This window comes from Thalassophryne amazonica, chromosome 3 (assembly GCF_902500255.1).
Source record: "Thalassophryne amazonica chromosome 3, fThaAma1.1, whole genome shotgun sequence".
NCBI lineage: Eukaryota > Metazoa > Chordata > Actinopteri > Batrachoidiformes > Batrachoididae > Thalassophryne > Thalassophryne amazonica.
Window position 1 is genome coordinate 8,967,814 of NC_047105.1, and position 25,844 is coordinate 8,993,657.

General features: G+C 41.2%; 1 protein-coding gene across 2 annotated transcripts in view; it reads right to left on the reverse strand.

The window, feature by feature from the left end:
- LOC117506091 (metabotropic glutamate receptor 4-like) overlaps positions 1 to 25,844 on the reverse strand; it is a 771,651-nt gene that overhangs the window by 307,934 nt on the left and 437,873 nt on the right. The window lies entirely within an intron of this gene.

Here is a 25,844-nt window from a genome sequence, read left to right on the forward strand (position 1 = left end):
TGACTAACATTTATACAGTCAGTAAATGTGGTGTCCCTCACACCTTATTATATTGAGCTGTATGTTGGTCGTTTAAATCAGCTTCCACTGCAGTGGAGTTTTCTGAACAGGGTGTTCTATGCCTGCAGGGTGGGAAGCTGATTTGCAATTAAGCCAGGAAGTGTTTGCTGTTTGTACACCTTTGAGTGGTCTCTCTGTGTGTTGAGTGTGGACTCACATAATGATTTCTTCTTTCACAGACTCGGTTTGTCGCGGCCACCTGGGGGGTGTCGGCGGGGTCCTTGGGTCCGAACTGGTTCTGGCTCCGGACCGTTAGCGCTGCTGGGAGCGCACCGCAATCCACCATGCCAGACCGCGCACTTTATATTTTTCACATCACTGTTATGTTTATTAAACTCTGTTATCCTTTGTACCGTGCTCTGCTTATTTCATACTGGGTCCTTCAAATGCTGGTCGGTTCTCCGGGCTGCGTCCGACACATAACAGTAGTCTCTGGCCAAACATCACGGACCCAGTGGTAGCAGAGACGGCAACGCGCCGGGAAGGCGGCAGCAGACGTTCAGAAGTTATCCGGATCAGTTGCGGGTGCTCTCCGCCCGGATGGTGCGCGTTGGAGAACCCATTACTGAATACTGATTCGTGCTCTCTTGCAGCGTGTTTCCTGTGTTTGTGCCTTATCCGTGGGTCGTGGTGGAGTGTGACTGGCGACGGCTTCGCGTCACACTTTGACCGGATAAGAGGTTTAAACGGGAGCTGCAGGAGTGGGTCTGTAATGGGTGAACGCGCACGGCGGAGCTCTGTGGCACGGGTCGCGGTGCTTCCTGTGTTACAGTCATAGCCCCGTTTCCCCGGGTAATGATAGCTACTGCGTCTGTTGTGTCAGCTCCGGTGTTATTTAGTTGAATCACATTTTTGGTTGTGTGTTGCACACAGCTGCGCACAGAAAAGCAGCTCGTTTGTTTTCTCTGTCACCAAAGGGGGTTTTTCATTTTTAGCACTCTGGCTCCCTCTGTTGGTGACTGAGTCACATTACCGTCAAGCTCTTAAGGTGGAACAGGTGTGTTCCATTTGTTTGAGCTTGACGGTATAAATCACTTATTTGTTTTGTGTTAGTTCATTTTGTGTGGGTGTTTTTTTGAGTTGGTTTTTGTGTGGGATTTTTTTTTTTTACACTATTAGTGTCTGGAGTCGTGTCCCTGCAGTCTGTTTGGAGCACAAAAAGGACCCAAGCAACTTTATGTTAGTCTGTTAGTCTTTCTTTTATTTCTTTTAGTTTCACCTCCCCAGGGTTTGATGGCACGGTCCCCTGGGGGGTGATGAGGTGGTAATTGGGTTGTTTTTTCTTTTTTTTGTTTGTTTTTTGTTATGCCCTCTCTTCTCCTCTGACTCCAGCCGGGTGAGCCGTACGTGTCGGCGTCGCTGGAGTGGTGCAGTTTGGTTATGCTGGGCATTTCCCAGGTAACCTCTGCACCTGGGAGGGGGGGGGTTCGGGGTGTTGTTGTTTTTTTTTTTTTTTGTTTGATTCCCTGTTCCACCTCCGGCTTCAGCGCGCCTTTGAGCCATCTGCCATCGGCGTGGCTGAGGTTTGGGGCAGTGGAATATACCCGCAGCTGGTGGCTGGTTTGGGAGTCGGAGGAGTGGCGCCGTTTTGTGCCGTCTGCCATAACCACTGTTCCACTCCTCCCGGTTGGCTTCTGGGGTATAGTCACGGTTGGTGACGCTGGACGTGCTTCCAGTTTCCACTGCGCCAAGGGGGTGGGGTTGGGGTTGTTTTGTTTGTATGTTTTTTCTTTCCTTTTGTTTTTCCCCCCAGTTTCCGCCCTCAGGGTGTGACTGTGGTGTCCTCTGGGGGGGAAAGGGCTGTGGGTCCATCTAGCCATAGACGGCCGGGGCTGGGTCCGTTGGTCATGAGGGGAGGCGTCTCCTGGGGTTGATGGAATGGTCCTCTGGGAGGCGCTGGGAGTCCCCATGGGTGACGTTGGATCCCAGAGGGACCTCGGCTGTGGTTATTACTCCTGGAGCTGGCGGGATGTCCTCTGGGGGGTGTTGGTCCCTACATGTCGTTAGGGGGGGGGTGTTAGCATTGTTATTTGCAAGCTTAAGTTTGGGTTTTTCTTTTCTCCCCTTCCCGGGGTTTGATGGAAGGGTCCTCTGGGGAGGGGGGGGGTGTTAGCATTGTTATTTGCAAGCTTAAGTTTGGGTTGTTCTTTTCTCCCCTTCCCGGGGTTTGATGGGACGGTCCTCTGGGAGGGGGGGGGGGGGGGTGGTTTGGTTGTTTGTGTTTGTCTTTTTTGTTTTATGACTAATCAGACTGAACATGGTTGGACAAAGGCTGACCGCACAGGTTTAAGAACTCCTGGCCACACCTGTGCTAAGTGACTGACAGAAACAAAGGCAAAGATGCAGCCAGAGGAGAAGACATCAACCGTTCTGTTAAATGAAGATTCTGTTGGAAGACGAATGCAGATACGGTTTCCAGCCATGGTCCCTGGAGGGGGGTGTTTCTCCTGGGCCAGGTTTGTGTGGTCGCCGGGAGGCTTCCCATGAGGGTGGGGTGCTGTTGTGGCTGGCGTGCCTGGCTGGCTTTTGTGTGTCTTTTGTTTCTGTCTTTTGGTTTTCCTCCCAGGTGGTGCGCATTTGGGACTGAGTGGCTGTGTAGCTGAGTTTATCAGGACCTCACCCTGATCACCTGAGGCTGATCATGTGCAGCTCATCAGGACTCACAGCTGTGGTGCATCTACATGGATTGGAACATGGTAGCATTTAAGTCTGGAGTACACAGTGTGTATTTGCCAGAGACTCGACCTTGTGACCAGACGGGTGAGATCGTCATCTCAAGAGCCATCTCATCATCAGTGGATGCAGAGAACGTCCAGGTTTGATGCATGGTCTGTGAAAGAGGAGGGGGTGAGGTCTCACGCTCGTCAGCACACTTCCTGAGGTACGTTAGATTTTGTGACTAACATTTATACAGTCAGTAAATGTGGTGTCCCTCACACCTTATTATATTGAGCTGTATGTTGGTCATTTAAATCAGCTTCCACTGCAGTGGAGTTTTGTGAACAGGGTGTTCTATGCCTGCAGGGTGGGAAGCTGATTTGCAATTAAGCCAGGAAGTGTTTGCTGTTTGTACACCTTTGAGTGGTCTCTCTGTGTGTTGAGTGTGGACTCACATAATGATTTCTTCTTTCACAGACTCGGTTTGTCGCGGCCACCTAGGGGGTGTCGGCGGGGTCCTTGGGTCCGAACTGGTTCTGGCTCCGGACCGTTAGCGCTGCTGGGAGCGCACCGCAATCCACCACGCCAGACCGCGCACTTTTATATTTTTCACATCACTGTTATGTTATTAACTCTGTTATCCTTTGTACCGTGCTCTGCTTATTTCATACTGGGTCCTTCAAACGCTGGTCGGTTCTCCGGGCTGCGTTCCGACACATAACAGTGATGTCTGAGGGACATCACTGCATGGGTGCTCAGCTTGAGTTTATGTCAGATTCCTTGAAGTCGTTAATGACATTTTATTACATAGAGGGAGAAAATTGCAAATCCATTCCAATTGTTCTTTGAGGAACATTGCTTTTAAGCATTCCAATAATTTTTCCATGCATATATTGACAAACTGGAAATCCTCCACTCATCTTTGCTCCTCAAAGTCTCAGCCTTTCGTGGATATTGCTTTCGTGGAATTACCTGTTGACATCACTTGTTTGAAATAATGTAATTTATTTTTGTGCAAAATTACAATGGGCCCAACTTTTTTGGAGTGTGTTGCAGCCCTGAAATGCAAGATGTATATTAGCAAATGAAATTAAGTTGACCAGAAAAAAATATGAAATATCTTGGATCATACCATCAGCAGTAAAACAGAAGTCAAAGTATCACTGCAAGGGTTTTTTTTTTTTTTTTGCATTCTCCATATTGTCGCAAACATTTTCAGGTTTGGGGTTGTACACATTGTTTCTGTTAGTGTGAAATCAGTCTTGAGCTTCTGTGTAAAATACTATTTAATTATATATTGTTGACCCATGTAAAACCTGACTGATGTCATCAAGTATCTAACTGACTTTATGATCTGTCATTTAAACATATTCTTGTGATATTTCACTACCAGATGTATCCTGATACATCTTGACACCAGACAAGCCTGGTCTTGTGATGATAGCATGGAAAATGAGAACATCTTTATCCCTCTGACAAAAGTCGCATTGATATTTTGCAAAGAAGAGGAGCTTTGTGGAATTAGCATAACTGTAATCTGAATTAATTGTAGGGTCTGGATAAATGTTTTCTTATTTAATTGTAATAGTTGTTGATAATATAACTCATGCAATACAAAAGCTGACTACTCTATTTCAAAATATTTTCACTATAACGGCGCTACGATCAGATTGGTTTAATTCGTTAAACCATTTACAATACTTCAAATTTCTTCATTTATGTCCAATTTAATGTCTAATTATTCATGATTTTTTTCTGTCACTGGGTGCAACTTATGCCCAGCAAACGTCAGTATTTTTTCGGGATGTGACAGCACTGGCTGCCGATGAGAAGCAAACTTTGGTGTTGGTCTCTTTTAGCCAATGTTCTCTTTTTAGCTTTCTATTTTCCATGTAATTATTCATATTCATATACGGTATTGGCTTAGCAGCCTCTAACCTTATCTGCACCAATTCACATTGCTTTTTGTGGCCAATTTGTGAAGCATCCCCTGGGTGCTTCAAGATAAATTAAAGCGCAGCATCCCTCATCACCTCCCACATGTCCTAATCCATTGCTTTAGTTTTTTTCTGCCTCAGTGGATTTGATTGGAAGCAAATATTCTGTTTTTTTTTTGTTTTTTGTTTTTTTTCTTCAATAGTTTCATTATTTGCAAATATACAATGTTTTGGTTATATTGTGAAGCATGTGCAAAAAAAGAAAAAAAAATGTTCCACTTATCTCTTTAAAGACTTGAAAGTCTGCAGCGTGACCTCACCTCAAATATTGTCAGTTGTAAAGGTGAGGCAGCAGGTCTTACTGCAGAAAATTGGCTGTTATAATGTTGCTGCATTAAGAGTGATACATTACCATTATGTCAGTGGCAGGAAGGCCCTGATTGAAAGAGAAATGTGAGACAAGATGAGACCGATGATATTTGGCCATGCCCAATTAAGCTCTGACAAGTAATTGTTTTAATAAATTGCGAAAGGACATATCTGAGGCACTCAGGGGTCATTTGTGATGTTGCACAATAAATATAGACTTAACTGGCTCACGTGGTGCACCGGGATTTGAGGTCGAGGTTAAAAATAAATTATATATGTGTGCTGTGATCTCTTTCTGCCTCATCGTGGTCATGTAGAATACAGATGGGAATGGCCAAACACCAGATCTTTCTATGGATGAATACAGAGTATCAATATGAGTATTTGCCATCACCGAAATTAAATACTTAAAAATCAAGTATGTCTTTAAATTACAAGAATATTTATAACATAATTTTATTATAGTTATAATATTTAATATTAATATTAGAATATTTAACCCCTTAAGCCCTAGAGCCTATTTCATCAAAATCACATACCCATACATTGTGATTATTTCTCAGCTTGTACAAGGTCAAAATGCAGAGGTTGGATCAGCTAAAAGACAGGTCCTAGGGGATGTCGTGGATGCAAAGAAAATTGAAAGTAAATAATACTTGGTAGGAGTAAATGAGGTTTTTGTTCCCAAAAAATGAATTCCGATATATGTCTTTGCTTGGCGTTTCAGCTGTGGTTAGTTGATATGTGATTGAAGTGGATACTTTTGTAGAGGAGACTTCACTTGACATTTTGATGTATAATAAGTGTATGTTGGTGCCAGCATTGGTTAGTTATGAGTGTTCATATGTTCCAAAACAGCGCAAGTCCCCAAATTTAGGGACTCTAGGGTTTAAGAGGTTAATATAGTTTGAGGATGATTGATTGATTTCAGCCACATAGGATGTGCAGCCAGTACACTCTGAGTGTGGGTCCCAAGCCCGGATAAATGAGTAGGGTTGCATCAGGAAAGGCATCCGGCATAAAACAAGCCAAAATAAAGATGCAGAGTGCAAATCGAATCTCCATACTGAATCAGTACCTTCCCTCCCACCCTGGAAACCCCCCACCTACATGGCAGCATGGATTAAAGCTTACTTAAACCTTGATAAGGTCCAATCAAGGTACCTTTTAACCTCTATGTTTCGTGGATGTTTTATGGTCCAAGATGAAGCACAGTTTGATTGACTGTGAACGATATTGGTATTCTTTCTGTATGTATCTATAGCTGTCTACAATAGAAATACAGTATTTCCTATTCTGAAGTATCTTTACATCCCCCTTCCAAATATACTCTACAAATATTTGGAGTTGATTGAAAACCTGAAATATGACAGAACATAGGCCCATGATGGGGTGGGGAGTAAGATATCGTAACCTGGATAGATTCCCCCCCACCCGATATCAAGAATTCTGTACTATATTTTTCCAAATTCATCCCACTATAAACATGGCTGCATTAAACAAAGATGTAGCAACCTTCCAATCAGGATAGAGCAACCTTTAAACTCTATATTTCATGGATGTTTTATGGTCCCAGATGAAGCACAGTTTGATTGATGGTGGACGATATTGGTATTCTTTCTGTATGTATCTATAGCTATCTACAATAGTAATATTAGTAATAACTGTAGTATTTCCTATTCTAAAGTATCTTTAAATCCCCTTTCCAAATATACTCTACAAATATATGGACCTGACTGACAACATGAAATATAACAGAACATCTGTCCATGATGGGGTGGGAGGTAAGAGAGAATTTACACAAAAAAGGGGTCAGACACTTCAGAATGGAGGATGAAAATGTTGTTTTCCACAGTTTCAGCTATGTATTATTCTGGGTAGGATGAAATGGGTGATAATGCTACAGCAGACATGCTATGCAGGGGGTGGGGGGAAGATATCCTAGGACAACCCCCCCCATGGGGTAAGATATACTATTACATGAGGATAACAATGGACCCAACATTTCAGCTTGGGACTCCGACGAGGGCAGTCACATCTCCTCCACTCTCCCTTATCTCTGTTCTCTGCTTTTAACCTTCAAGTCCCTACTTCACCAGACTGTGAATTCCTCAGATTGTTTTGGATTCTGGATCTGTTGGACTACTATTGGATTAACCATGGAATTGATCAGCTGATCTATTGACACCATTTTTTCTACAAGAAGGTCAGGACCGGGGGATCCTACCTACCCAGATGGAATGTATCCTGTGGGCTATGTTCTCGATTCCTGGAGTCTTGGCATGTGGCATGTTTGGCCCTTTCTCCGTTAAGGACGTCGAGGATTTATTAATTTTTGGTCTTATGGTAGCAGGGCTGGTACTTCTGGCTTATGTGCTGCCCTGATCTACCGGAAAATTGGCAAGATGGCGGCATCAAGAACCACGGCCCCTCTCTTGTCCGTCATGGTTAATGAGGTTGGCAAGGCAGTGCATCTCAGAGTGCGATGACTCTTGAACTCAGACGCAAATTGGATGACATCTTGGAGCAGATGCGTGCCTTGCAGTTGAAGTTGAAGATTTCAGAGGCCGGTGAATATTCTTAATTCATAATTGGGAATTACTTAAAAAGCCATCACTTGACCCAGCTATCTTAGCTAATTATAGGCCAATCTCAACCTTACTTTTCTCTCAAAAATTCTTGAAAGGGTAGTTGTAAAACAGCTAACTGATCATCTGCAGAGGAAAGGTCTATTTGAAGAGTTTCAGTCAGGTTTTAGAATTCATCATAGTACAGAAACAGCATTAGTGAAGGTTACAATGATCTTCTTATGGCCTCGGACAGTGGACTCATCTCTGTGCTTGTTCTGTTAGACCTCAGTGCTGCTTTTGATACTGTTGACCATAAAATTTTATTACAGAGATTAGAGCATGCCATAGGTATTAAAGGCACTGCGCTGCGGTGGTTTGAATCATATTTGTCTAATAGATTACAATTTGTTCATGTAAATGGGGAATCTTCTTCACAGACTAAAGTTAATTATGGAGTTCCACAAGGTTCTGTGCTAGGACCAATTTATTCACTTTATACATGCTTCCCTTAGGCAGTATTATTAGACGGTATTGCTAAATTTTCATTGTTACGCAGATGATACCCAGCTTTATCTATCCATGAAGCCAGAGGACACACACCAATTAGCTAAACTGCAGGATTGTCTTACAGACATAAAGACATGGATGACCTCTAATTTCCTGCTTTTAAACTCAGATAAAAACTGAAGTTATTGTACTTGGCCCCACAAATCTTAGAAACATGGTGTCTAACCAGATCCTTACTCTGGATGGCATTACCCTGACCTCTAGTAATACTGTGAGAAATCTTGGAGTCATTTTTTGATCAGGATATGTCATCAAAGCGCATATTAAACAAATATGTAGGACTGCTTTTTTTGCATTTACGCAATATCTCTAAATTCAGAAAGCTCTTGTCTCAGAGTGATGCTGAAAAAACTAATTCATTGCATTTATTTCCTGTAGGCTGGACTATTGTAATTATTATTATCAGGTTGTCCTAAAAGTTCCCTAAAAAGCCTTCAGTTAATTCAAAATGCTGCAGCTAGAGTACTGACGGGGACTAGAAGGAGAGAGATATCTCACCCATATTGGCCTCTCTTCATTGGCTTCCTGTTAATTCTAGAATAGAATTTAAAATTCTTCTTCTTACTTATAAGGTTTTGAATAATCAGGTCCCATCTTATCTTAGGGACCTCGTAGTACCATATCACCCCAATAGAGCGCTTCGCTCTCAGACTGCAGGCTTACTTGTAGTTCCTAGGGTTGTAAGAGTAGAATGGGAGGCAGAGCCTTCAGCTTTCAGGCTCCTCTCCTGTGGAACCAGCTCCCAATTCAGATCAGGGAGACAGACACCCTCTCTACTTTTAAGATTAGGCTTAAAACTTTCCTTTTTGCTAAAGCTTATAGTTAGGGCTGGATCAGGTGACCCTGAACCATCCCTTAGTTATGCTGCTATAGACTTAGACTGCTGGGGGGTTCCCATGATGCACTGTTTCTTTCTCTTTTTGCTCTGTATGCACCACTCTGCATTTAATCATTAGTGATCGATCTCTGCTCCCCTCCACAGCATGTCTTTTTCCTGGTTCTCTCCCTCAGCCCCAACCAGTCCCAGCAGAAGACTGCCCCTCCCTGAGCCTGGTTCTGCTGGAGGTTTCTTCCTGTTAAAAGGGAGTTTTTCCTTCCCACTGTAGCCAAGTGCTTGCTCACAGGGGGTCGTTTTGACCGTTGGGGTTTTACATAATTATTGTATGGCCTTGCCTTACAATATAAAGCGCCTTGGGGCAACTGTTTGTTGTGATTTGGCGCTATATAAAAAAATTGATTGAATTGATTGAATTGAATATTCTTAATTCATAATTGGGGTTTGGTTGTGCAAGCAGAACTGTTCAAAAGTGTTTTTCACTGCTCAAACCATAACACTACAGGCGTATCAAGCCTGAAGGTCAAATTGCCCAACTGTTTTCTTCCAGAGGAATTTTTTTCGGCCTGGAGAACATTGGCTGTTTCTTATTTCAACTCACAAAGACAATAAACTGTTTTACACAGGACTGAAGCATGCTCTATTCCCTCCACCCAGCCGCCCCTATCCCCCAGCAACACTCCCCTTTCTGGCACCTGCTAACGTCACTCCTTCCCCCTTCTGCGGGGGCGGTGCAGTTTTAGCTGCAGCTGGCCTCCGTTCCTCCCCCCAAGCCAACAGCGGTGCATCTCAGGGTTGCTGTGTGCCATTATTACGGTAAACAAGTAATAATTGTGGACTAACTGCTGTCTGAGGTAACTGGAGTGTAAACATAATTTCTCCACTGTGAGATCAATAAAGTATATCTCTCTCTTTATTTATTTATTTTACCTTTATTTAACCAGGTTTAGTGCCATTGAGATCGAGATCTCTTTTGCAAGGGAGACGTGGACAATTCTAAAGTTTCCAATTCACTTAACCTGCATGAGTTTAAATGTGGGAGGAAACCGGAACACCCAGAGGAAATCCACGCAAACATGGGAGAACAGGGCTATTTAGATCCTTATATGTCAACAACCAAAACGTAAAGCCTGCACTAAATTCAGAGGAAGCCAATCAAGGGAAGCTAAAACAGGTGTGTTGTCATTACATTTCCTGGTTTGAGTGAGTACTGTAACAGATCTGAAGACAGTCCATACTGTTATATAGTGGGTCAGAAGATAAAACATTACATTGATTCTGCAGGACACAAATGCATTTGACAGCTACATGGCTACTGGAGATAGAGTTGTGATTTATATGGACTAGTGCAGTGCCCGTAGGAAGTTTGTATTCCTATCGAAAATTGGGAGTTTAAGTAGATTTTTCATGGATGGTCGTATGAGGCTGTGTTTGAAGGTGGGATGTACAAAGAGGTGTACTTACTCTTACGCTATACAAATAAAATTATTATTTTATTATTACATAGCTTGAACAGACAAAGTGTACATTTGTTCAGACATGGGTGACACTGAGATATAAATAGACACGCAATTACCGTTATTTTAAGAAAAAGGTTGACATTCATCCAGACATACACACATAGAGATATAGGAAGGAATAAACACAGTTAGTGTACATGAAGCACAAACATATGGATGGGATGTGAATACAGTAGTTATTGATAATGTGAGTCAGGGACATTTAGGTTTGTTGTGAAATGTGTGGATTGATTGATAACTATTATGTTTTCATATATTTTGGCTTTTAGCATGGACACTGTAGGTAGTTGAACCCTATTCCACTAATATGAAAGTACCACTGCCAGAGTGTTTTGTTTTTTGACCATTGGGGAAAAGCAAAAACAATAATACAACAGCAGAATTTTTAAAAGTGTTTTGAAGGCTCAATCTGGATAGATTTTTTTTTTGAGGTGAAGTTATGGGTATGTATGGTGGAATATGTCCACAGCCAGAGACAGTGCAGCATGTCCTCATGTATTGTAAAAAACATTCCAGAGAAAGGCAAGAGCTTCTCTCACAATTTAGAAGAATAGTCCTGAAACAAGTTTCTGTAGGATGCATTTTCAACATAAGGTCAAGTGAGAGGTGGAAGTGTTAGTAACCCTCTGGGGTCCGAGGGCATTTTTTGGACAGTTCACTCGCCTGGCATAAATGTTTTATTACTGCTGTTAAAAGCTCACCCTGCATCCCACAATCAACTAGTATGTGCCTTCTTTTTCAGGACAACCTGTACTTTCAGAATATATATGCTACAGTGGTGTTTTACAAGTGTAATAAAGGTTTATAATCAGAAATAAGAAAGGAAAAAATAAAGCGGGATATTATTTTCAGACACATTTATTCAAAACACACAGCAAACTATAATAAACAACTATTTTGATGCTTTTTAAAGGTAGTTTGGGTTCTTGTACAAAAGAATGTACAAAATATAGGTTGTAACAATAAACACAAATGCATATTTTGAACAATATATACAAAATAATCGATGCATTTTGTTGGTTTTCAATGCCACATCTCAAAGCAGTTTCTGTCTGCTATTACACAAAGGCCCACATCACAAACTTTGCACCTCCATGGAGTTAACTTTTCTTCTTGGAATGTGTTACCTGCCCTGTAAACATCCTCTCTTCATAGTTCGAGGCTCTGCTTACACCCCTCCCCCTTCTTCCGTTCATTTACGTAAATGGCATTTTATGCGTGAGAGCAAGAGAGGCAACAATATTCACGGGCCAAGTAGTGAATCATGTCTTCTACTGACACTCTTAGTTCCACCACGTGAGATTGTATGAGGCCCTCTTATGCTGATCACTTCATTCATATGCGTAACAGTGCTTGGCGCATTCGAGCCAGGAGCCAGAGCGTTATTCAAACAAGCTTTCACGGGGTTCATGTGGCGTCATGACGACGCAGGAATGTCTGCGTCAGGTGCGCGCAGCAGGGAGGTAGAGAGGAGGCTGAGGACGCAGCCTGCAGGTTCTCTGCACAGAGAAATCAGTGTGCACAGTTTGGCTGCAGCCAGACTGTGCACTCTGATTTCTCTTCTATTTTATATTTGTTCTTGTGTAGGGTCTGTGCTCTGAGTTCTTTATAGTTTATCTTTCCTCCTTTGACCGGGGAATGCGTGCGCGCGTGCGAACGAACCGTCCATGAGTAAATGTAGCGATGTCTGGAGTTAGACTTGATGTGGACATGTCCTGTCTCTGACAATCAGTCTGTGAGCAGGACTTGTGTCCTTTTTTGTCCTTTATTTAACAGAATGATAAGAGAGTTTGAGGGGAGAGTGAGGAGCGCAGCCAGACAGTTTTTTCTTTTAATTGTTCACATGTGCGTGGCAGGAATGAATCGTCTGTGAGTGGACTGGAGATGTCTGGACTTTTACTGGATGGGACATGTCCTGTCTCTGGCAATCTGTCTGTGAGCAGGACTTTATGAACTTTATTTAAACACTTTTGTGAGAGAATTAAGAGCGAGTAGCTGCAGCAGCAGTCAGGCTGTAATCAGCATTTTTTTTGTGCTCTTTTTGAGCGTGTAGTTTCACTGCATTGTGTACATGGTATAAAGACAATCCTGCATGATTTATACTTCAGGAACAATGGAACATGGCAGGAATGATAAATTGGCAACAGGTAACGTTTGTATTGTGAGGGTGTGGCTTCCAGTCACACTGAGTACCGTTGCATTGTCCTGACTTGTGTTTGAAACCACTTCATTTCTGCATCCTGTGCTCGATGCAGAAAAATTAAACATGTTTAATTTTTGGCGTCTGATTTGCTTCATCCTTTGGAGTCCTTTGCGCTGTTCTGGTGTTGAGCTACATCGTCTCAGCACTGGGTTGCTTCCACGTGGCGTCACCGTGATGCCGCACAATGCAACTCGAAGTTGGCCTGGTGTGAAAGGGGCTTAAGTAGTAACACATCTCTTCTATCAGGGTTGGGACCAGGAAGCAGAGTTGTAGTCTTACACACCTCTCTGCAGCTTCTCTCCCCTGCCATCCCCTCATTACCCCATCCCCGTAGAGACGGTGCCTGCTCCCAGGACTACCAATAACCAGCAAAAATCTATTTAAGCATAAAAATTCAAAAAGAAAAAATAATATAGCACCTTCAACTGCACCACAGACTAAAACAGTTAAATGTGGTCTATTAAACATTAGGTCTCTCTCTTCTAAGTCCCTGTTGGTAAATGATATAATAATTGATCAACATATTGATTTATTCTGCCTTACAGAAACCTGGTTACAGCAGATGAATATGTTAGTTTAAATGAGTCAACACCCCCGAGTCACACTAACTGTCAGAATGCTCGAGCACGGCCGGGGCGGAGGATTAGCAGCAATCTTCCATTCCGGCTTATTAATTAATCAAAAACCCAGACAGAGCTTTAATTCATCTTGAAGCTTGACTCTTAGTCTTGTCCATCCAAATTGGAAGTCCCAAAAACCAGTTTTATTGTTATTATCTATCGTCACCTGGTCGTTACTGTGAGTTTCTCTGTGAATTTTCAGACCTTTTGTCTGACCTTAGTGCTTAGCTCAGATAAGATAATTATAGTGGGCGATTTTAACATCCACACAGATGCTGAGAATGACAGCCTCAACACTGCATTTAATCTATCATTAGACTCTATTGGCTTTGCTCAAAAGTAAATGAGTCCACCCACCACTTTAATCATATCTTAGATCTTGTTCTGACTTATGGTATGGAAATAGAAGACTTAACAGTCTTCCCTGAAACTCCCTTCTGTCTGATCATTTCTTAATAACATTTACATTTACTCTGATGGACTACCCAGCAGTGGGGAATAAGTTTCATTACACTAGAAGTCTTTCAGAAAGCGCTGTAACTAGGTTTAAGGATATGATTCCTTCTTTATGTTCTCTAATGCCATATACGCAACACAGTGCAGAGTAGCTACCTAAACTCTGTAAGTGAGATAGAGTATCTCGTCAATAGTTTTACATCCTCATTGAAGACAACTTTGGATGCTGTAGCTCCTCTAAAAAAGAGAGCCTTTAAATCAGAAGTGCCTGACTCCGTGGTATAACTCACAAACTCGTAGCTTAAAGCAGATAACCCGTAAGTTGGAGAGGAAATGGCGTCTCACTAATTTCGAAGATCTTCACTTAGCCTGGAAAAAGAGTCTGTTGCTCTATAAAAAAGCCCTCCGTAAAGCTAGGAATCTTTCTACTCATCACTAATTGAAGAAAATAAGAACAACCCCAGGTTTCTTTTCAGCACTGTAGCCAGGCTGACAAAGAGTCAGAGCTCTATTGAGCTGAGTATTCCATTAACTTTAACTAGTAATGACTTCATGACTTTCTTTGCTAACAAAATTTTAACTATTAGAGAAAAAATTACTCATAACCATCCCAAAGACGTATCGTATCTTTGGCTGCTTTCAGTGATGCCGGTATTTGGTTAGACTCTTTCTCTCTGATTGTTTTGTCTGAGTTATTTTCATTAGTTACTTCATCCAAACCATCAACATGTTTATTAGACCCCATTCCTACCAGGCTGCTCAAGGAAGCCCTACCATTATTTAATGCTTCAATCTTAAATATGATCAATCTATCTTTGTTAGTTGGCTATGTACCACAGGCTTTTAAGGTGGCAGTAATTAAACCATTACTTAAAAAGCCATCACTTGACCCAGCTATCTTAGCTAATTATAGGCCAATCTCCAACCTTCCTTTTCTCTCAAAAATTCTTGAAAGGGTAGTTGTAAAACAGCTAACTGATCATCTGCAGATGAATGGTCTATTTGAAGAGTTTCAGTCAGTTTTAGAATTCATCATAGTACAGAAACAGCATTAGTGAAGGTTACAAATGATCTTCTTATGGCCACGGACAGTGGACTCATCTCTGTGCTTGTTCTGTTAGACCTCAGTGCTGCTTTTGATACTGTTGACCATAAAATTTTATTACAGAGATTAGAGCATGCCATAGGTATTAAAGGCACTGCGCGCGGTGGTTTGAATCATATTTGTCTAATAGATTACAATTTGTTCATGTAAATTGGGAATCTTCTTCACAGACTAAAGTTATTATGGAGTTCCACAAGGTTCTGTGCTAGGACCAATTTTATTCACTTTATACATGCTTCCCTTAGGCAGTATTATTAGACGGTATTGCTTAAATTTTCATTGTTACGCAGATGATACCCAGCTTTATCTATCCATGAAGCCAGAGGACACACACCAATTAGCTAAACTGCAGGATTGTTCTACAGACATAAAGACATGGATGACCTCTAATTTCCTGCTTTTAAACTCAGATAAAACTGAAGTATTGTACTTGGCCCCACAAATCTTAGAACATGGTGTCTAACCAGATCCTTACTCTGGATGGCATTACCCTGACCTCTAGTAATACTGTGAGAAATCTTGGAGTCATTTTTGATCAGGATATGTCATTCAAAGCGCATATTAAACAAATATGTAGGACTGCTTTTTTGCATTTACGCAATATCTCTAAAATCAGAAAGGTCTTGTCTCAGAGTGATGCTGAAAAACTAATTCATGCATTTATTTCCTCTAGGCTGGACTATTGTAATTCATTATTATCAGGTTGTCCTAAACGTTCCCTAAAAAGCCTTCAGTTAATTCAAATGCTGCAGCTAGAGTACTGACGGGGACTAGAAGGAGAGAGCATATCTCACCCATATTGGCCTCTCTTCATTGGCTTCCTGTTAATTCTAGAATAGAATTTAAAATTCTTCTTCTTACTTATAAGGTTTTGAATAATCAGGTCCCATCTTATCTTAGGGACCTCGTAGTACCATATCACCCCAATAGAGCGCTTCGCTCTCAGACTGCAGGCTTACTTGTAGTTCCTAGGGTTTGTAAGAGTAGAATGGGAGGCAGAGCCTTCAGCTTTCAGGCTCCTCTCCTGTGGAACCAGCTCCCAATTCAGATCAGGGAGACAGACACCCTCTCTACTTTTAAGATTAGGCTTAAAACTTTCCTTTTTGCTAAAGCTTATAGTTAGGGCTGGATCAGGTGACCCTGAACCATCCCTTAGTTTATGCTGCTATAGACGTAGACTGCTGGGGGGTTCCCATGATGCACTGTTTCTTTCTCTTTTTGCTCTGTATGCACCACTCTGCATTTAATCATTAGTGATCGATCTCTGCTCCCCTCCACAGCATGTCTTTTTTCCTGGTTCTCTCCCTCAGCCCCACCAGTCCCAGCAGACGACTGCCCCTCCCTGAGCCTGGTTCTGCTGGAGGTTTCTTCCTGTTAAAGGGAGTTTTTTCCTTCCCACTGTAGCCAAGTGCTTGCTCACAGGGGGTCGTTTTGACGTTGGGGTTTTACATAATTATTGTATGGCCTTGCCTTACAATATAAAGCGCCTTGGGGCCTCTGGTTTGTTGTGATTTGGCGCTATATAAAAAATTGATTGATTGATTGATTGATTAATAACACTTTTTGGTGCACCACGTTGAGGTAAATCTGCCCGACGACTGGACATTGGAAAACCATGTGACGGTGAACCAATTCCGATTGAACTCTCACATTGTGCATGTCATCACAAAGCTTCTATGAGGACTACAAGCATGAAGGAGCGTTGGATCAAAAGTCTCTGGAGTATACTTTTCAGCAAAAAAGTAAGTTTCTATCTAATATCATTAAAAACTATGCATCATTTAATGAAACTTGTATTCTGCCATTGTATACGATGGGGCCGACCCCAGAGGGATTTATTACTACTTGAAAGACACTGGATCATCGAGAGGATTTAATACTGCTGTAACGGACTGATGCAGATGGTGACAGCAATTGCAACAATAAGGATGTCGGCTGCCATTAATCGCCATAGAACAATGAAAGGTGCGCTTGATTTGTTCACAAGGGTACATTTTGAAGACGGAGCACATTTCCGCCTTTACAAAATGACACAAAAAACCCCCACCAAAAAATAATCAAAGTGCTTAATTAACTCATATTTGCAGTCAGTCTGTGTAAATCGTGGGACCTTTTGATTGTGCAGCTAAGATAACGTTAGCCATTAAAACCATAGAAGAAAAGAGGGTGCATTTGATTTAATTCACGAGGACATTTTGAGAAGGCCACAACCTGGAATCAAAATAAGCTTTCAAAGTAAAGGTTTTGAAAATTTATTTTCCACAGATTTTCATAATAAAGGATGCATATCATTGTGCCATGTACAAGCCATATCCAAAAGCTGAGGCTGATCTGACAGATAGTCAGATGAGATAGCGAGCCACATACAGTAGTGTTCAGAATAATAGTAGTGCTATGTGACTAAAAAGATTAATCCAGGTTTGAGTATATTTCTTACTGTTACATGGGAACAAGGTACCAGTAGATTCAGCAGATTCTCACAAATCAACAAGACCAAGCATTCATGATATGCACACTCTTAAGGCTATGAAATTGGGCTATAGTTAAAAAAAAAAAAAGTAGAAAGGGGGTGTTCACAATAACAGTAGCATCTGCTGTTGACCGCAACAACTCAAATTATTATGTTCAAACTGCTTTTTTAGAATCCTGTGACTAGTATTTAGTTGTATAACTGCAGTTTTTTCATGATTTTTTCACAATCTGCGAGGCATTAATTTTGTGGTTTGGAACCAATATTTTGCTGGTTTACTAGTGTGCTTGGTTCATTGTCTTGTTGAAACACCCATTTCAAGGGCATGTCCTCTTCTTCAGCATAAGGCAACATGACCTCTTCAAGTATTCTGACATATCCAAACTGATCCATGATACCTGGTATGCGATATATAGGCCCAACACCATAGTAGGAGAAACCTGCCCATATCATGATGCTTGCACCACCATGCTTCACTGTCTTCACTGTGACTGTGGCTTGAATTCAGAGTTTGGGGGTTGTCTCACAAACTGTCTGTGGCCCTTGGACCAAAAAGAACATTTTACTCTCATCAGTCCACAAAATATTCCTCCATTTCTCTTTAGGCCAGTTGATGTGTTCTTTGGCAAATTGTAACCTCTTCTGCACGTCTTTTATTTAACAGAGGGACTTTGCGGGGGATTCTTGCAAATAAATTAGCTTCACACAGGCATCTTCTAACTGTCACAGCACTTACAGGTAACTCCAGACTGTCTTTGATCATCCTGGAGCTGATCAATGGGTGAGCCTTTGCCATTCTGGTTATTCTTCTATCCATTTTGATTGTCGTTTTCCATTTTCTTCCACACGTCTGTTTTTTTTTGTCCATTTTAAAGCATTGGAGATCATTGTAGATGAACAGCCTATCATTTTTTGCACCTGCGTATAAGTTTTCCCCTCTCCAATCAACTTTTTAATCAAACTACGCTGTTCTTCTGAACAATGTCTTGAATGTTCCATTTTCCTCAGGCTTTCAAAGAGAAAAGCATGTTCAACAGGTGCTGGCTTCATCCTTAAATAGGGGACACCTGATTCACACCTGTTTGTTCCACAAAATTGACGAACTCACTGACTGAATACCACACTACTATTATTGTGAACACCCCCTTTTCTACTTTTTTTACTAATAGCCCAATTTCATAGTTTAAGAGTGTGCATATCATGAATGCTTGGTCTTGTTGGATTCGTGAGAATCTACTGAATCTACTGGTACCTTGTTTCCCATGTAACAATAAGAATATACTCAAAACCTGGATTAATCGTTTTAGTCACATAGCCACTACTATTATTCTGAACACTACTGTACCCACATACAGACACTTCTTGCTTATGGACAGATAGTTGCTACTCGGAATGTAGTGAGGTTCTGTCGTGTGGTGGATCCAGTGATGTGCAGCACCAGTACATGCCTGCTAATTTGACCGGACCTTGACAGTTTTACAGGGCAAAGGTTATAATCTGCTTTGTTAGCTTCACTTATTTTAAAATATGTCCACACCACTGACTCATCTCTCGCCTCAATTATACTCACTTTATCCACAATTACCCAACACGAGTATCAGTATTCTCTCTGGCTCTGGTTTGAATAACAGACTTCTATAATTCAGTCATCATTGTCTGTAATTTATCTTCACAGATGAATTGTGCAAAAATATGTGCACTTTGAAAAATCCCCCACAGTTCTTCATCAGAAGGATCAATCAAGCATAATTAACCAGCACTTTCTTTTGTGACAGTCGATCCTGGAGTGCTCTGTTGTCACACGAAATCCACGCTGGCATCCTTTCTTTTATATCTACAAACAAATCTCACCAGAGCAGTGCAGAGCTGCTTGTGCTCTTCTTTACTTCTACAATTTGAATTCCCCACATGAATTCCTTCCATCTCTGTGTCCAATGGGTGTAATCCTCCTTGTCAAACGGGGACAGCAGTTACTCCATTAGCAGGGCCTCTCATGTTGATGTCAGGGAAGCCATTGGTTTGCAGGCGAGTCTTGTTAGGGTTCTTATTGACATTGTGTTTCATTAACTTGATTAATGGCAACTACTGGGACATGCTCGACAGTAATCAACATCTCTACCGAGAGGGGCTGTCTGCCATCAAACGCTGGATTCTCCGGGCTCCTTTCAACCAGACTCACAGTTTCCTGCATGGTTCCTAAATGCTGGAATACAAATTACTCTTATACTCATGAATTCTACAGTAATATACAATCAGAGACCATGAAGTGGACCCAGTATGACCATCGTGAGCTTTTCTATTCAGAATGTCTCTTTTCACTAAATAGAGTAAACCCTTTGAATTACACAAATAAAACATCAACCGCAATAAAACCTTTATATGATAGGTTCAGTAGCATTTATCTTTGCTTATCTCTTTTATCATCACCTATGGCCTCATACTTTTGCTGTTTGCCAACAAATCTCTTACTATTTGATGGGATTGCAAAAAGAACCTTTCTCTGAGACTTGAGGATAGATGTGTAATAGAAGATAGGGAAGAACAGAACATCTGCAAGGAACTAAACAAGTGTAGCTGACCTGACTCAACCTGCATGGAGACTTGAGGAAAAGTATTTTGATTATGGTGCAAATTGGTATTTGTAATTTTTGTCTGTTCAGTTGTCTTGGTGTAATTAGAATTAAAGTTCGGTCATTAGAAGACAGACGGCAAACTTCCCAATGGTTTTAATTTTTCTGTACTAATCCTGAATTTCCACAGAAAGTTTGGTTTCCACCAAACATATTCTTGGATAACAAACCTGTTGTGCAACAAAATGAATTCTCCAAAGCCTTCTCAATTTAAATTTTTCTATTCCCATATACTGGAGAGAAGGATGAAAAAAAAGCAGACACCTGTTAATATTATTTTCACTTCCTTCTCTCATAACTGACATGTGAGGATGAGAGGCAGAAACACCAAACCAAAACAAAGCATGATCTGCTACTGCACTTATACAATATGAAGTTGTGCTGTTAAGGGAACAAGCGGTGCATAAAACAGACAGCGTGCACAGAGGGAGACAAAGCACAAGCTCACAGTGAACACAAATGGTAAATGGACTGCATTTATATAGCGCTTTTCCATCTGCATCAGACACTCAAAGTACTTTACAATAACGCCTCACATTCACCCCGATGTCAGGGTGCTACCATACAAGGCGCTCACTACACACCAGGAGCAACTAGGGGATTAAGGACCTTGCCCAAGGACCCTTAGTGATTTTCCGGTCAGGCTGGGATTTGAACCGAGGACCCTCTGGTCTCAAGCCCAACACTTTAACTGCTAGACCATCACCTCCCCTTAAAATGTAGAATTAGGACATTTTTCCACATTGTGGAGGAATTTTGATGATGGTGCAGACAAAATGTTTTTTTCTTTGCTGTTTTATTCTCTTTCCAAGTGTAAAAATCATTTTGTAATTTTCATTCCTTCATGTTTTGTTACAGTTTCATAAATGTTCAAACTGCAATAAAAAAGAAAAATCTTATTTCAAGACAGACTTTTGTCAGAGTTTAGCCCGTGGAGACATTTCGTGAAAACACTTTGTGATCAGCCACACTGCATCCAGCGCCGTTCCCCAAGCGAGGCTGATGCCTAAACCCCCGCGGCCGTAGTTATGGCCCAGGGGCACCCTGTGGTCCTCCATCAGCACCACCGCCTTCTCCATCTTCATCTTATAAAAGACTAAATGCTCATTCATGCACAACAATAATTATGAATATGAATGGAGCCTCCTGTACTCTGTGTAGATTTCATCATTTCATTTGTGTCTATACCAAAGAAAGCTGCCTATCCTAGCAGCAGGGGTGAGGCGGGGTACACCCTGGACAGGACACCAGTCTGTCGCAGGGTATTGGTGCATCTAGAAATAAAAAATTATTTGCTTGAATGTGGATTGAGCTTCTCAGTTATTTTGATACCAGGCTACAGTTTAAGATAAAATGAAAATACAATGCAGATTGCTTTCTGTTTTGGAGCGACTGTGAGGGATTTCATTGGAGTGGGATTAAAACTGACTAGAGCTGGGAGTCATCATGAGCACAGTGATCTTTTGTGGCTGTGTATGGGGTAGAGTGGACTTAGGTGCACAGCGCCATGAGCGCACAGCACCATGTGCACAGCTCCATGAGCGCAGAGCTCCATCCGCGATCTTCATTAATCCACTCATCTCCCTAAAAAAAGGAAACACGTGATTATCTTGCCTACACTGGCATTGCACACCCACAATTGTAATTGGAAGCTATGACAACAACTGAATTTATCTGAGAAACACTTCACACCCTGAAAGGGAAAAACAATGTTTCTAAAATTTATGGGCCACAAGTGCAGTACCACAGAGGCGATTCTTGGCCACATTATACAACCTCTGGCAAAAATTATGGAATCACCGGCCTCGGAGGATGTTCATTCAGTTGTTTAATTTTGTAGAAAAAAAGCAGATCACAGACATGACACAAAACTAAAGTCATTTCAAATGGCAACTTTCTGGCTTTAAGAAACACTATAAGAAATCAGGAAAAAAAATTGTGGCAGTCAGTAACGGTTACTTTTTTTAGACCAAGCAGAGGGAAAAAATATGGAATCACTCAATTCTGAGGAAAAAATTATGGAATCATGAAAAACAAAAGAATGCTCCAACACATCACTAGTATTTTGTTGCACCACCTCTGGCTTTTATAACAGCTTGCAGTCTCTGAGGCATGGACTTAATGAGTGACAAACAGTACTCTTCATCAATCTGGCTCCAACTTTCTCTGATTGCTGTTGCCAGATCAGCTTTGCAGGTTGGAGCCTTGTCATGGACCATTTTCTTCAACTTCCACCAAAGATTTTCAATTGGATTAAGATCCGGACTATTTGCAGGCCATGACATTGACCTTATCTGTCTTTTTGCAAGGAATGTTTTCATAGTTTTTGCTCTATTTTCATCTTGAAAAAATTATTTCATCATCCCCAAACATCCTTTCAATTGATGGGATAAGAAAAGTGACCAAAATATCAACGTAAACTTGTGCATTTATTGATGATGTAATGACAGCCATCTCCCCAGTGCCTTTACCTGAAATGCAGCCCCATATCATCAATGACTGTGGAAATTTAAATGTTCTCTTCAGGCAGTCATCTTTATAAATCTCATTGGAACGGCACCAAACAAAAGTTCCAGCATCATCACCTTGCCCAATGCAGATTCGAGATTCATCACTGAATATGACTTTCATCCAGTCATCCACAGTCCACGATTGCTTTTCCTTAGCCCACTGTAACCTTGTTTTTTTCTGTTTAGGTGTTAATGATGGCTTTCATTTAGCTTTTCTGTATGTAAATCCCATTTCCTTTAGGCGGTTTCTTAAAGTTCGGTCACAGACGTTGACTCCAGTTTCCTCCCATTCGTTCCTCATTTGTTTTGTTGTACATTTTTCGATTTTTGAGACATATTGCTTTAAGTTTTCTGTCTTGATGCTTTGATGTCTTCCTAGGTCTACCAATATGTTTGCCTTTAACAACCTTCCCATGTTGTTTGTATTTGGTCCAGAGTTTAGACACAGCTGACTGTGAACAACCAACATCTTTTGCAACATTGTGTGATGATTTACCCTCTTTTAAGAGTTTGATAATCCTCCCCTTTGTTTCAACTGACATCTCTCGTGTTGGAGCCATGATTCATGTCAGTCCACTTGGTGCAACAGCTCCCCAAGGTGTGATCACTCCTTTTTAGATGCAGACTAATGAGCAGAGCTGATTTGATGCAGGTGTTAGTGATTCCATAATTTATTCCTCAGAATTGAGTGAGTCCATATTTTTTTCCCTCTGCTTGGTCAAAAAAAGTAACCGTTATTGACTGCCACAATTTTTTTCTTGATTTCTTACAGTGTTTCTTAAAGCTAGAAAGTTGCCATTTGAAATGACTTTAGTTTTGTGTCATGTCTGTGATCTGCTTTTTTTCTACAAAATTAAACAACTGAATGAACATCCTCCGAGGCCGGTGATTCCATCATTTTTGCCAGCGGTTGTATATGTAGTCACTGGGTTAATGTTGTGGAAGTAATAATACACACTGTGTAATACAATGTCTGTGTGATGTCAACGTTTGTGGGAATGCCAGGTTCACTAGGACGACCTATGTACTGGTGAGAACTTGTTTACTTGAGTGTTGCCTTGTGTCTCGATATTAACAGCTGTCTGCTTGTCCAACACAACTAGAAATTTTCTGGTGGCAAGTTAATTTCAACTGGGACAAAAAAAAAATCTGCAGTGGGGGTTTTATATATACAACCCCAAATCAGAATAAGTTGGGATGATATGGAAAATGCAAATGAAGAAATAAATGCAGTGATTCGTACATTTGCTTTGACTTCTATTTCATTGCAGATACTACGTTAAAAGATCTTAAGTAGTCAAATAAAGGTTACAGTCAGTGGAATGTCAGATCTGCTCTTTCATTCCCTACCTCATTTGCAAGTGGTGCATCATGCATTTGCATCAACTTCTATTCTGGTCCACTGCATTTTAAATTGGTGGCATTTAGCCACACCTTAGGTTGAATAATCATTTCCTGTCTCCACAACTGTTAATGTTTTTGCATGTTTTACAGTAAAAACATTATTGCCACATTTAATGCTGTCAGAAACTTTCAAAACAACATGCAGTGCCCTCTAGTGCATATGTTTCTTAATGTACATGCCAACAAAAGGCTGTGTCGAAGTATGTGAGCAGCAGTGGTTACATCATTTAAAGTGTATAAATAGATTTTCATGTGTAAGTGGAGCATAAATGAGCTTTTATACCCCTTATATTCTTGTGAAATTTTGACTGGGTGTGGCCATTTCATTCTGAATGACGTGGTAACATGGGCGACAGCAGTTGGAATTCTTTCCTCACAGCTACCAGGTGTGTGGAAAGTCACACCTGATAGTGGTTCAGTGGTTCAAGTCCACCCATGCCCTAGTCTCGATGCTTGTACACATAGCCAGCGCCACGAGGGGGCGTTTGGGGGCGACGCCCCCTCATGTCATCAACCTCGCCCCCTCGGATTTTAGAGTTATCAAAAAAATAAAAAGAAAGAAAAAGAAATACTGGAAAATATAGCAAAATATTAGTTATTCAATAATATCATTTATTTAACAAATAATCCAAATTAATTAACTAAAGTAATTAATTTTAAAACAAACGGATATGGCGTGTGTCTGTGTTCAAGGGATTTGATAGGTTGAGGGTTGCGCTTGTCAGTGCTGCAGAGGGCGGTGCGTTTCCAACGCGTCAGACGCGTCGCTTCAGAAGCGGCAAGGGGGGGGAGGGTCACACTCTGGCTGTTTCCACAACCTGAATAAAGTTCAGCGATCACCATCTTGAATTTGCGTCGACTGAACCACAAAAAAACCTTTAAAAAACAGCAGTAGAACGATTCTCCCATCACCCTGCTGGGAGAAGCTTTTTTCAGCTACTTTTCGGAGTGACACCGACCGAGGGAGGACTGATGACTTGGTGGGATATCGATTGAACCGCGACAGCGGGCCGACCCGCACAGAGAAGCCGGCCTTCAGGCATCATTCCTGGGCAGACCGAGGCAGGCAGCCGGGTGATGGAGCAAACCCACTCGTCCGAAATCTCCCACTTTTTGGATATATGCAAAGTCCCAGTTTGCCCAACGGAGTTTAGTTCTGCAGCTTTATCGAGGTGAGAATAATGTAAAAATAAAACGTGACGTTACTGAACTGCTCTGAAGGTTTAATGATCGGCTAACGTTAGCTTAGCCTTTTAGCACAGTTGATCTGAGTGAACACTTTTAATTTGTAAATGGTTCAGTCTTTTTATTTTTACCAAATAAAGCTACAGCTTTTTCAGACACCACAAAGCTCAGCATTAAATAACTTTTTTTCGGGCGTTTTTCCATTGTTTTTTTTTTTTGCCATTTTTTTCCCCTTTTTTATGTATAAACTGTTTAGTGTTTCTTTATTTAAAGAAATATTTTATTTGTCCCAATCAGGAACATTTGCTGTGCAGACAACCAAACTTCCATTGATGAGCTGAACACCACAAAGTCCAGTCGAAAGAAAACATCTCTGCTTTTCAAAATAGGACAAAAGTGTCTTCAGCAAAACCACCACAGGTCAAAGCTGCAGAAGAGACCTTCATCTGGTCCTGAGAATCCAGCAGAACATCACCTGCTTCTAAATAAAAGGCTCTTTGAACAGCAACTATTTTATTATTTTTAAAAAAGCTGTTTCATTTTATATTTTAACAATAAATGAACGGATCATTAAAAATGTCCACGAATCAAAGTCAAAAGACATTTGCACAAGTAGAAGCTTTCCACTTATTGTGCTCAAATTCATATTTTAGAAATGACTCTGTCCTGATCACATTAAAGGCAATTACATATTTTGACGAAATTACAAGTTTAAATGACTATAAAAAAATTCATCATGAGGTTT